Source organism: Rhipicephalus microplus, unplaced genomic scaffold (assembly GCF_043290135.1).
Source record: "Rhipicephalus microplus isolate Deutch F79 unplaced genomic scaffold, USDA_Rmic scaffold_26, whole genome shotgun sequence".
NCBI classification, from domain to species: domain Eukaryota; kingdom Metazoa; phylum Arthropoda; class Arachnida; order Ixodida; family Ixodidae; genus Rhipicephalus; species Rhipicephalus microplus.
Window position 1 is genome coordinate 4,659,155 of NW_027464599.1, and position 9,786 is coordinate 4,668,940.

Below are 9,786 nucleotides of genomic sequence, written 5' to 3' on the forward strand. Positions count from 1 at the left end.
GGCTGTTAACGGAAAATTGGAGGTTCGAGCCCTCTCGGGAGTGGTGTGTTGCTTTTTTCTTTGCGCTGATAGCTTTGAAAATATGTTCTGATGGTGGTGAAAGTGGAGCACGACTGTCTCCGTGGCGCAATTGGCTAGCGCGATCGGCTGTTAACCGAAAGGTTGGAGAATCGAGCTCTCCCGGGAGTGGTGTGTTGCTTTTTTCTTTGCGCTGATAGCTTTGAAGATATGTTCTGATGGTGGTGAGAGTGGAGCAGGACTGTCTCCGTGGCGCAATTGGCTAGCGCGATCGGCTGTTAACCGAAAGGTTGGAAGTTCGAGCCCTCCCGGGAGTGGTGTGTCGCTTTTTTCTTTGCGCTGATAGCTTTGAAAATATGTTTTGATGGTGGTGAGAGTGAGCAGGACTGCCTCCGTGGCGCAATTGGCTAGCGCGATCGGCTGTTAACGGAAAATTGGAGGTTCGAGCCCTCTCAGGAGTGGTGTGTTGCTTTTTTCTTTGCACTGATAGCTTTGAAAATATGTTCTGATGGTGGTGAAAGTGGAGCACGACTGTCTCCGTGGCGCCATTGGCTAGCGCGTTCGGCTGTTAACCGAAAAATTGGAGTTTCGAGCCCTCGCGGGAGTGGTGTGTTGCTTTTTTCTTTGCACTGAAAGCTTTGAAGATATTTTCTGATGGTGGTGAGAGTGGAGCACGACTGTCTCCGTGGCGCAATTAGCTAGCGCGATCGGCTGTTAACCGAAAGTTTGGAGGTTCGAGCCCACCCAGTGGTGATGCGGCGCTTTTTTTTCTTTGCGCTGATAGCTTCGGAGAAATGTTCTGACGGTGGTGAAAGTGGAGCACGACTGTCTCCGTGGCGCAATTGGCTAGCGCGTTCGGCTGTTAACCGAAAAATTGGAGTTTCGAGCCCTCGCGGGAGTGGTGTGTTGCTTTTTTCTTTGCAGTGATAGCTTTGAAGATATGTACTGATGGTGGTGAGAGTAGAGCACGACTGTCTCCGTGGCGCAATTGGCTAGCGCGATCGGCTGTTAACCGAAAGGTTCGAGGTTCAAGCCCTCCCTGGAGTGGTGTGTTGCTTTTTTCTTTGCGCTGATAGCTTTGAAGATATGTTCTGTTTGTGTTGAGAGTGGAGCACGACTCTCTCCGTGACGCAATTGGCTAACGCGATCGGCTGTTAACCGAAAGGTTGGAGGTTCGAGCCCACCCGGTGGTGGTGCGTACCTTTTTTTCTTTGGGCTGATAGCTTTGAAGATATGTTCTGATGGTCGTGAGAGTGGAGCAGGACTGTCTCCGTGGCGCAATTGGCTAGCGTGATCGGCTGTTAACCGAAAGCTTGGAGTTTAGAGCCCACCTGGTGGTGGTGCGGCGCTTTTTTTTTAACCTGATAGCTTTGAAGATATGTTCTGATGGTGGTGAGAGTGGAGAACGACTGTCTCCGTGGCCCAGTTGGCTAGCGCGATCTGCTGTTGACCGAAAGTTTGGAGCTTCGAGCCCACCCTGTGGTCGCGTGGCGCTTTTTTTGGGCTGATAGCTCTGAAGAAATGTTATGATGGTGGTGAGAGTGGAGCACGACTGTCTCCGTGGCGCAATTGGCTTGCGCGATCGGCTGTTAACCGAAAAGTTTGAGGTTCAAGCCCACACGGTGGTGGTGCGGCGCTTTTTTTTCTTTGGGCTGATAGCTTTGAAGATATGCTCTGATGATGTTGAGAGTATAGCAGGACTGTCTCCGTGGCGCAATTTGCTAGCGCGATCGGCTGTTAACCGACAGGTTGGAGCTTCGAGCCCTTCCGGGAGTGGTGTGTTGCGTTTTCACTTGCGCTGATAGCTTTGAAGATGTTTTCTCATGGTGGTGAGAGTGGAGCACGACTGTCTCCGTGGCGCAATTGGCTGGCGCGATCGGCTGTTAACCGAACGGTTGGAGGTTCGAGCGCTCCCGGGGACGGTGTGTCGCTTTTTTTCTTTGCAGTGATAGCTTTGAAGATATGTACTGATGGTGGTGAGAGTGTAGCGCGACTGTCTCCGTGGCGCAATTGGCTAGCGCGATCGGCTGTTAACCGAAAGGTTCGAGGTTCAAGCCCTCCCGGGAGTGGTGTGTTGCTTTTTTTTTGCGCTGATAGCTTTGAAGATATGTTCTGTTGGTGGTGAGAGTGGAGCACGACTCTCTCCGTGACGCAATTGGCTAGCGCGATCGGCTGTTAACGAAAAGGTTGGAGGTTCGAGCCCATCTGGTGGTGGTCCGGCGCTTTTTTTCCTTTGGGCTGACAGCTCTGAAGAAATGTTCTGACGGTGGTGAGAGTGGAGCAGGACTGTCTCTGTGGCGGAATTGGCTAGCGTGATCGGCTGTTAACCGAAAGGTTGGATGTTCGAGCCCACGCGGTGGTGGTGCGGCGCTTTTTTTTCTTTGGGCTGATAGCTTTGAAGATATGTTCTGATGGTGGTGAGAGTGGAGCTTGACTGTCTCCGTGGCGCGATTGGCTAGCGCGATTGGCTGTTAACCGAAAGGTTGGAGGTTCGAGCCCACCCGGTGGTGGTGCGGCGCTTTTTTGTTCTTTTGACCGATAGCTTAGAAGATATGTTCTGATGGTGGTGAGAGCGAAGCAGGACTGCCTCCGTGGCGCAATTGTCTAGCGCGATCGGCTGTTAACCGAAAGGTTGGAAGTTCGAGCCCTCCCGGGAGTGGTGTGTCGCTTTTTTCTTTGCGCTGATAGCTTTGAAAATATGTTCTGATGGTGGTGAAAGTGGAGCACGACTGTCTCCGTGGCGCAATCGGCTAGCGCGATCGGCTGTTAACAGAAAGGTTGAAGAATCGAGCTCTCCCGGGAGTGGTGTGTTGCTTTTTTTTTGCGCTGATAGCTTTAAAGATATGTTCTGATGGTGGTGAGAGTGAGCAGGACTGCCTCCGTGGCGCAATTGGCTAGCGCGATCGGCTGTTCACGGAAAATTGGAGGTTAGAGCCCTCACAGGAGTGGTGTGTTGCTTTTTTCTTTGCGCTGATAGCTTTGAAAATATGTTCTGATGGTGGTGAAAGTGGAGCACGACTGTCTCCGTGGCGCAATTGGCTAGCGCGTTCGGCTGTTAACCGAAAAATTGGAGTTTCGAGCCCTCGCGGGAGTGGTGTGTTGCTTTTTTCTTTGCACTGAAAGCTTTGAAGATATTTTCTGATGGTGGTGAGGGTGGAGCACGACTGTCTCCGTGGCGCAATTAGCTACCGCGATCGGCTCTTAACCGAAAGGTTGGAGGTTCGAGCCCACCCAGTGGTGATGCGGCGCTTTTTTTTCTTTGCGCTGATAGCTTCGGAGAAATGTTCTGACGGTGGTGAAAGTGGAACACGACTGTCTCCGTGGCGCAATGGGCTAGCGCGTTCGGCTGTTAACCGAAAAATTGGAGTTTCGAGCCCTCGCGGGAGTGGTGTGTTGCTTTATTCTTTGCGCTGATAGCTTTGGAGATATGTCCTGATGGTGGTGAGAGTGGAGCACGACTGTCTCTGTGACGCAATTAGCTAGGGCGATCGGCTGTTAACCGAAAGTTTGGAGGTTCGAGCCCACCCGGTGGTGGTGCGGCGATTCTTTTTCTTTGGGCTGATAGCTCTGAAGAAATGTTCTGATGGTAGTGAGAGTAGAGCAGGACTGTCTCCGTTGCGCAATTGGCTGGCGCGATCGGCTGTTAACCGAAAGGTTGGAGGTTGGAGCCCACCCGGTGGTGGTGCGGCGCTTTTTTTTCTTTCGGTTGATAGCTTTGAAGATATGTTCTAATGGTGGTGTGAGTGGAGCAGGACTGTTTCCGTGGCGCAATTGGCTAGCGCGATCGGCTGTTAACCGAAAGGTTGGAGGTTCGAGCCCACCCGGTGGTGGTGCGGCGCTTTTTTTTCATTGGGCTGATAGCTTTCAAGATATGTTGTGATGGTGCGGAGAGTGGAGCAGGACTGTCTCTGTGGTGAAATTGGCTAGCGCGATCGGCTGTTAACTGAAAGGTTGGAGGTTCGAGCTCTCCCGGGAGTGGTGTGTTGCTTTTTTCTTTGCGCTGATAGCTTTGAACATATGTTCTGATGGTGGTGAGAGTGGAGCGGGACTGTCTCCGTGGCGCAATTGGCTAGCGCGATCGGCTGTTAACCGAAAGGTTGGAGGTTCGAGCCCACCCGGTGGTGGTGCGGCGCTTTTTTTCTTTCGGCTGATAGCTTTGAAGATATGTTCTGATGGTGATGAGAGTGGAGCAGGACTGCCTCTGTGGCGCAATTGGCTAGCGCGATCGGCTGTTAACGGAAAGGTTGGAGATTCGAGCCCTCTCGGGAGTGGTGTGTTGCTTTTTTCTTTGCAGTGATCGCTTTGAAGATATGTCCTGATGGTGGTGAGAGTGGAGCAGGACTGTCTCTGTGGCGGAATTGGCTAGCGCGATCGGCTGTTAACTGAAAGGTTGGAGGTCCGAGCTCTCCCGGGAGTGGTGTGTTGCTTTTTTCTGTGCGCTGATAGCTTTCAACATATGTTCTGATGGTGGTGAGAGTGGAGCGGGACTGTCTCCGCGGAACAATTGGCTAGCGCGATCGGCTGTTAACCGAAAGCTTGGAGTTTCGAGCCCACCTGGTGGTGGTGCGGCGCTTTTTTTTTAACCTGATAGCTTTGAAGATATGTTCTGATGGTGGTGAGAGTGGAGCACGACTGTCTCCGTGGCGCAATTGGCTAGCGCGATCGGCTGTTAACCGAAAGGTGGGAGGTTTGAGTCCACCCGGGGACGGTGTGTCGCTTTTTTTTCTTTTCGCTGATAGCTTTGAAGATATGTTCTGATGGTGGTGAGAGTGGCGAACGACTGTCTCCGTGGCGCAGTTGGCTAGAGCGATCTGCTGTTGACCAAAAGTTTGGAGGTTCGAGCCCACCCTGTGGTCGTGTGGCGCTTTTTTTGGGCTGATAGCTCTGAAGAAATGTTATGATGGTGGTGAGAGTGGAGCAGGACTGTCTCCGTGGCGCAATTTGCTAGCGCGATCGGCTGTTAACCGAAAGGTTGGAGCTTCGAGCCCTCCCTGGAGTGGTGTGTTGCGTTTTCACTTGCGCTGATAGCTTTGAAGATGTTTTCTGATGGTGGTGAGAGTGGAGCACGACTGTCTCCGTGGCGCAATTGGCTGGCGCGATCGGCTGTTAACCGAACGGTTGGAGGTTCGAGCGCTCCCGGGGACGGTGTGTCGCTTTTTTTCTTTGCAGTGATAGCTTTGAAGATATGTACTGATGGTGGTGAGAGTGGAGCACGACTGTCTCCGTGGCGCAATTGGCTAGCGCGATCGGCTGTTAACCGAAAGGTTCGAGGTTGAAGCCCTCCCGGGAGTGGTGTGTTGCTTTTTTCTTTGCGCTGATAGCATTGAAGATATGTTCTGTTGGTGGTGAGAGTGGAGCACGACTCTCTCCGTGACGCAATTGGCTAGCGCGATCGGCTGTTAACGAAAAGGTTGGAGGTTCGAGCCCATCCGGTGGTGGTCCGGTGCTTTTTTTCCTTTGGGCTGACAGCTCTGAAGAAATGTTCTGACGGTGGTGAGAGTGGAGCAGGACTGTCTCTGTGGCGGAATTGGCCTGCGCGATCGGCTGTTAACCGAAAGGGTTGAGGTTCGAGCTCACCCGGTGGTGTTGCGGTGCTTTTTTTAGTTTCGACCGATAGCTTTGAAGATATGTTCTGATGGTGGTGAGAGTGGAGCGGGACTGTCTCCGCGGAACAATTGGCTAGCGCGATCGGCTGTTAACCGAAAGCTTGGAGTTTCGAGCCCACCTGGTGGTGGTGCGGCGCTTTTTTTTTAACCTGATAGCTTTGAAGATATGTTCTGATGGTGGTGAGAGTGGAGCACGACTGTCTCCGTGGCGCAATTGGCTAGCGCGATCGGCTGTTAACCGAAAGGTGGGAGGTTTGAGTCCACCCGGGGACGGTGTGTCGCTTTTTTTTCTTTTCGCTGATAGCTTTGAAGATATGTTCTGATGGTGGTGAGAGTGGCGAACGACTGTCTCCGTGGCGCAGTTGGCTAGAGCGATCTGCTGTTGACCAAAAGTTTGGAGGTTCGAGCCCACCCTGTGGTCGTGTGGCGCTTTTTTTGGGCTGATAGCTCTGAAGAAATGTTATGATGGTGGTGAGAGTGGAGCAGGACTGTCTCCGTGGCGCAATTTGCTAGCGCGATCGGCTGTTAACCGAAAGGTTGGAGCTTCGAGCCCTCCCTGGAGTGGTGTGTTGCGTTTTCACTTGCGCTGATAGCTTTGAAGATGTTTTCTGATGGTGGTGAGAGTGGAGCACGACTGTCTCCGTGGCGCAATTGGCTGGCGCGATCGGCTGTTAACCGAACGGTTGGAGGTTCGAGCGCTCCCGGGGACGGTGTGTCGCTTTTTTTCTTTGCAGTGATAGCTTTGAAGATATGTACTGATGGTGGTGAGAGTGGAGCACGACTGTCTCCGTGGCGCAATTGGCTAGCGCGATCGGCTGTTAACCGAAAGGTTCGAGGTTGAAGCCCTCCCGGGAGTGGTGTGTTGCTTTTTTCTTTGCGCTGATAGCATTGAAGATATGTTCTGTTGGTGGTGAGAGTGGAGCACGACTCTCTCCGTGACGCAATTGGCTAGCGCGATCGGCTGTTAACGAAAAGGTTGGAGGTTCGAGCCCATCCGGTGGTGGTCCGGTGCTTTTTTTCCTTTGGGCTGACAGCTCTGAAGAAATGTTCTGACGGTGGTGAGAGTGGAGCAGGACTGTCTCTGTGGCGGAATTGGCCTGCGCGATCGGCTGTTAACCGAAAGGGTTGAGGTTCGAGCTCACCCGGTGGTGTTGCGGTGCTTTTTTTAGTTTCGACCGATAGCTTTGAAGATATGTTCTGATGGTGGTGAGAGTGGAGCGGGACTGTCTCCGCGGAACAATTGGCTAGCGCGATCGGCTGTTAACCGAAAGCTTGGAGTTTCGAGCCCACCTGGTGGTGGTGCGGCGCTTTTTTTTTAACCTGATAGCTTTGAAGATATGTTCTGATGGTGGTGAGAGTGGAGCACGACTGTCTCCGTGGCGCAATTGGCTAGCGCGATCGGCTGTTAACCGAAAGGTGGGAGGTTTGAGTCCACCCGGGGACGGTGTGTCGCTTTTTTTTCTTTTCGCTGATAGCTTTGAAGATATGTTCTGATGGTGGTGAGAGTGGCGAACGACTGTCTCCGTGGCGCAGTTGGCTAGAGCGATCTGCTGTTGACCAAAAGTTTGGAGGTTCGAGCCCACCCTGTGGTCGTGTGGCGCTTTTTTTGGGCTGATAGCTCTGAAGAAATGTTATGATGGTGGTGAGAGTGGAGCAGGACTGTCTCCGTGGCGCAATTTGCTAGCGCGATCGGCTGTTAACCGAAAGGTTGGAGCTTCGAGCCCTCCCGGGAGTGGTGTGTTGCTTTTTTCTTTGCGCTGATAGCTTGGAAAATATGTTCTGATGGTGATGAGAGTGGAGCACGACTGTCTCCATGGCGCAGTTAGCTAACGTGATCTGCCTTTAACCGAAAGGTTGGAGGTTCGAGCCCACCCGGTGGGTTGTGCGGCGCTTTTTTTTCTTTGCGCTGATAGCTTTGAAGATATGTCCTCATGGTGGTGAGAGTGGAGCACGACTGTCTGAGTGGCGCAATCGGCTAGCGCGATCGGCTGTTAACAGAAGGGTTGGAGGTTCGAGCCCACCTGGTGGTGGTGCAGCGTTTCTTTTTCTTTGGGCTGATAGCTCTGAAGATATGTCCTGATGGTGGTGAGAGTGGAGCACGACTGTCTCCGTGCCGCAATTGGCTAGGGCGAAAGGCTGTTAACCGAAAGCTTGGAGTTTCGAGCCCACCTGGTGGTGGTGCGGCGCTTTTTTTCTTTGGGCTGATAGCTCTGAAGAAATGTTCTGACGGGGGTGAGAGTGGAGCACGACTGTCTCCATGGCGCAATTGGCTGGCGCGATCGGCTGTTAACCGAAAGGTTGGAGGTTCGAGCTCACCCGGTGGTGTTGCGGTGCTTTTTTTAGTTTCGACCGATAGCTTTGAAGATATGTCCTGATGGTGGTGAGAGTGGAGCAGGACTGTCTCTGTGGCAGAATTAGCTAGCGCGATCAGCTGTTAACCGAAAGGTTGGAGGTTCGAGCTCTCCCGGGAGTGGTGTGTTGCTTTTTTCTATGCGCTGATAGCTTTGAACATATGTTATGATGGTGGTGAGAGTGGAGCGGGACTGTCTCCGTGGCGCAATTGGCTAGCGCGATTGGCTGTTAACCGAAAGGTTGGAGGTTCGAGCCCACCCGGTGGTGGTGCGGCGCCTTTTTGTTCTTTTGACCGATAGCTTAGAAGATATGTTCTGATGGTGGTGAGAGTGAAGCAGGACTGCCTCCGTGGCGCAATTGTGTAGCGCGATCGGCTGTTAACGGAAAATTGGAGGTTCGAGCCCTCTCGGGAGTGGTGTGTTGCTTTTTTCTTTGCGCTGATAGCTTTGAAAATATGTTCTGATGGTGGTGAGAGTGGAGCACGACTGTCTCCGTGGCGCAATTGGCTAGCGCGATCGGCTGTTAACCGAACGGTTCGAGGTTCAAGCCCTCCCGGAAGTGGTGTGTTGCTTTTTTTTCTTTGGGCTGATAGCTTTGAAGATATGCTCTGAGTGTGGTGAGAGTATAGCAGGACTGTCTCCGTGGCGCAATTTGCTAGCGCGATCGGCTGTTAACCGAAAGGTTGGAACTTCGAGCCCTCCCGGGAGTGGTGTGTTGCGTTTTCACTTGCGCTGATAGCTTTGAAGATGTTTTCTGATGGTGGTGAGATTGGAGCACGACTGTCTCCGTGGCGCAATTGGCTAGCGCGATCGGCTGTTAACCGAAAGGTTGGAGGTTCGAGCGCTCCCGGGGACGGTGTGTCGCTTTTTTTCTTTGGGCTGATTGCTTTGGAGAAATGTTCTGACAGTGGTGAGAGTGCAGCACGACAGTCTCCATGGCGATTTCGGCTAGCGCGATGGTCTGTTAACCGAAAGGTTGGAGGTTTGAGCCCACCCGGTGGTGGTGCGGCGCTTTTTCCTTTGCACTGATAGCTTTGAAAATATGTTCTGATGGTGGTGAGAGTGGAGCACGACTGTCTCCGTGTCGCAATTAGCTAGCGCGATCGGCTGTTAATCGAAAGGTTGGAGGTTCGAGCCCACCCGGTGGTGGTGCGGCGCTTTTTTTTCTTTGCGCTGATAGCTTTGGAGAAATGTTCTGACGGTGGTGAGATTGGAGCACGACGGTCTCCGTGGCGCGATTGGCTAACACGTTCAGCTGTTAACCAATAAATTGGAGTTTCGAGCCCTCCCGGGAGTGGTGTGTCACTTTTTTCTTTGCGCTGATAGCTTTGAAGATATGTCCTGATGGTGGTGAGAGTGGAGCACGACTGTCTCCGTGCCGCAATTGGCTAGCGCGAAAGGCTGTTAACCGAAAGCTTGGAGTTTCGAGCCCACCTGGTGGTGGTGCGGCGCTTTTTTTCTTTGGGCTGATAGCTCTGAAGAAATGTTCTGACGGGGGTGAGAGTGGAGCACGACTGTCTCCATGGCGCAATTGGCTGGTGCGATCGGCTGTTAACCGAAAGGTTGGAGGTTTGAGCTCACCCGGTGGTGGTGCGGTGCTTTTTTTACTTTCGACCGATAGCTTTGAAGATATGTTCTGATGGTGGTGAGAGTGCAGCACGACTGTCTCTGTGGCGCAATGGGCTAGCGCGATCGGCTGTTAACCGAAAAGTTGGAGGTTCGAGCCCACCCGGTGGTGGTGCGGCGCTTTTTTTTCTTTAGGCTGATAGCTTTGAAGATATGTTCTGATGGTGGTGAGAGTGGAGAAGGAT

At 52.6% G+C, this 9,786-nt stretch overlaps 1 non-coding gene across 1 annotated transcript; it reads left to right on the forward strand.

Moving 5' to 3' along the window:
- The first annotated feature begins 8,757 nt into the window (after positions 1–8,757).
- Positions 8,758–8,831, forward strand: TRNAN-GUU (transfer RNA asparagine (anticodon GUU)). Its single transcript has one exon. It is a non-coding gene; the product is annotated as a tRNA-Asn (tRNA).
- Positions 8,832–9,786: the final 955 nt, after the last annotated feature.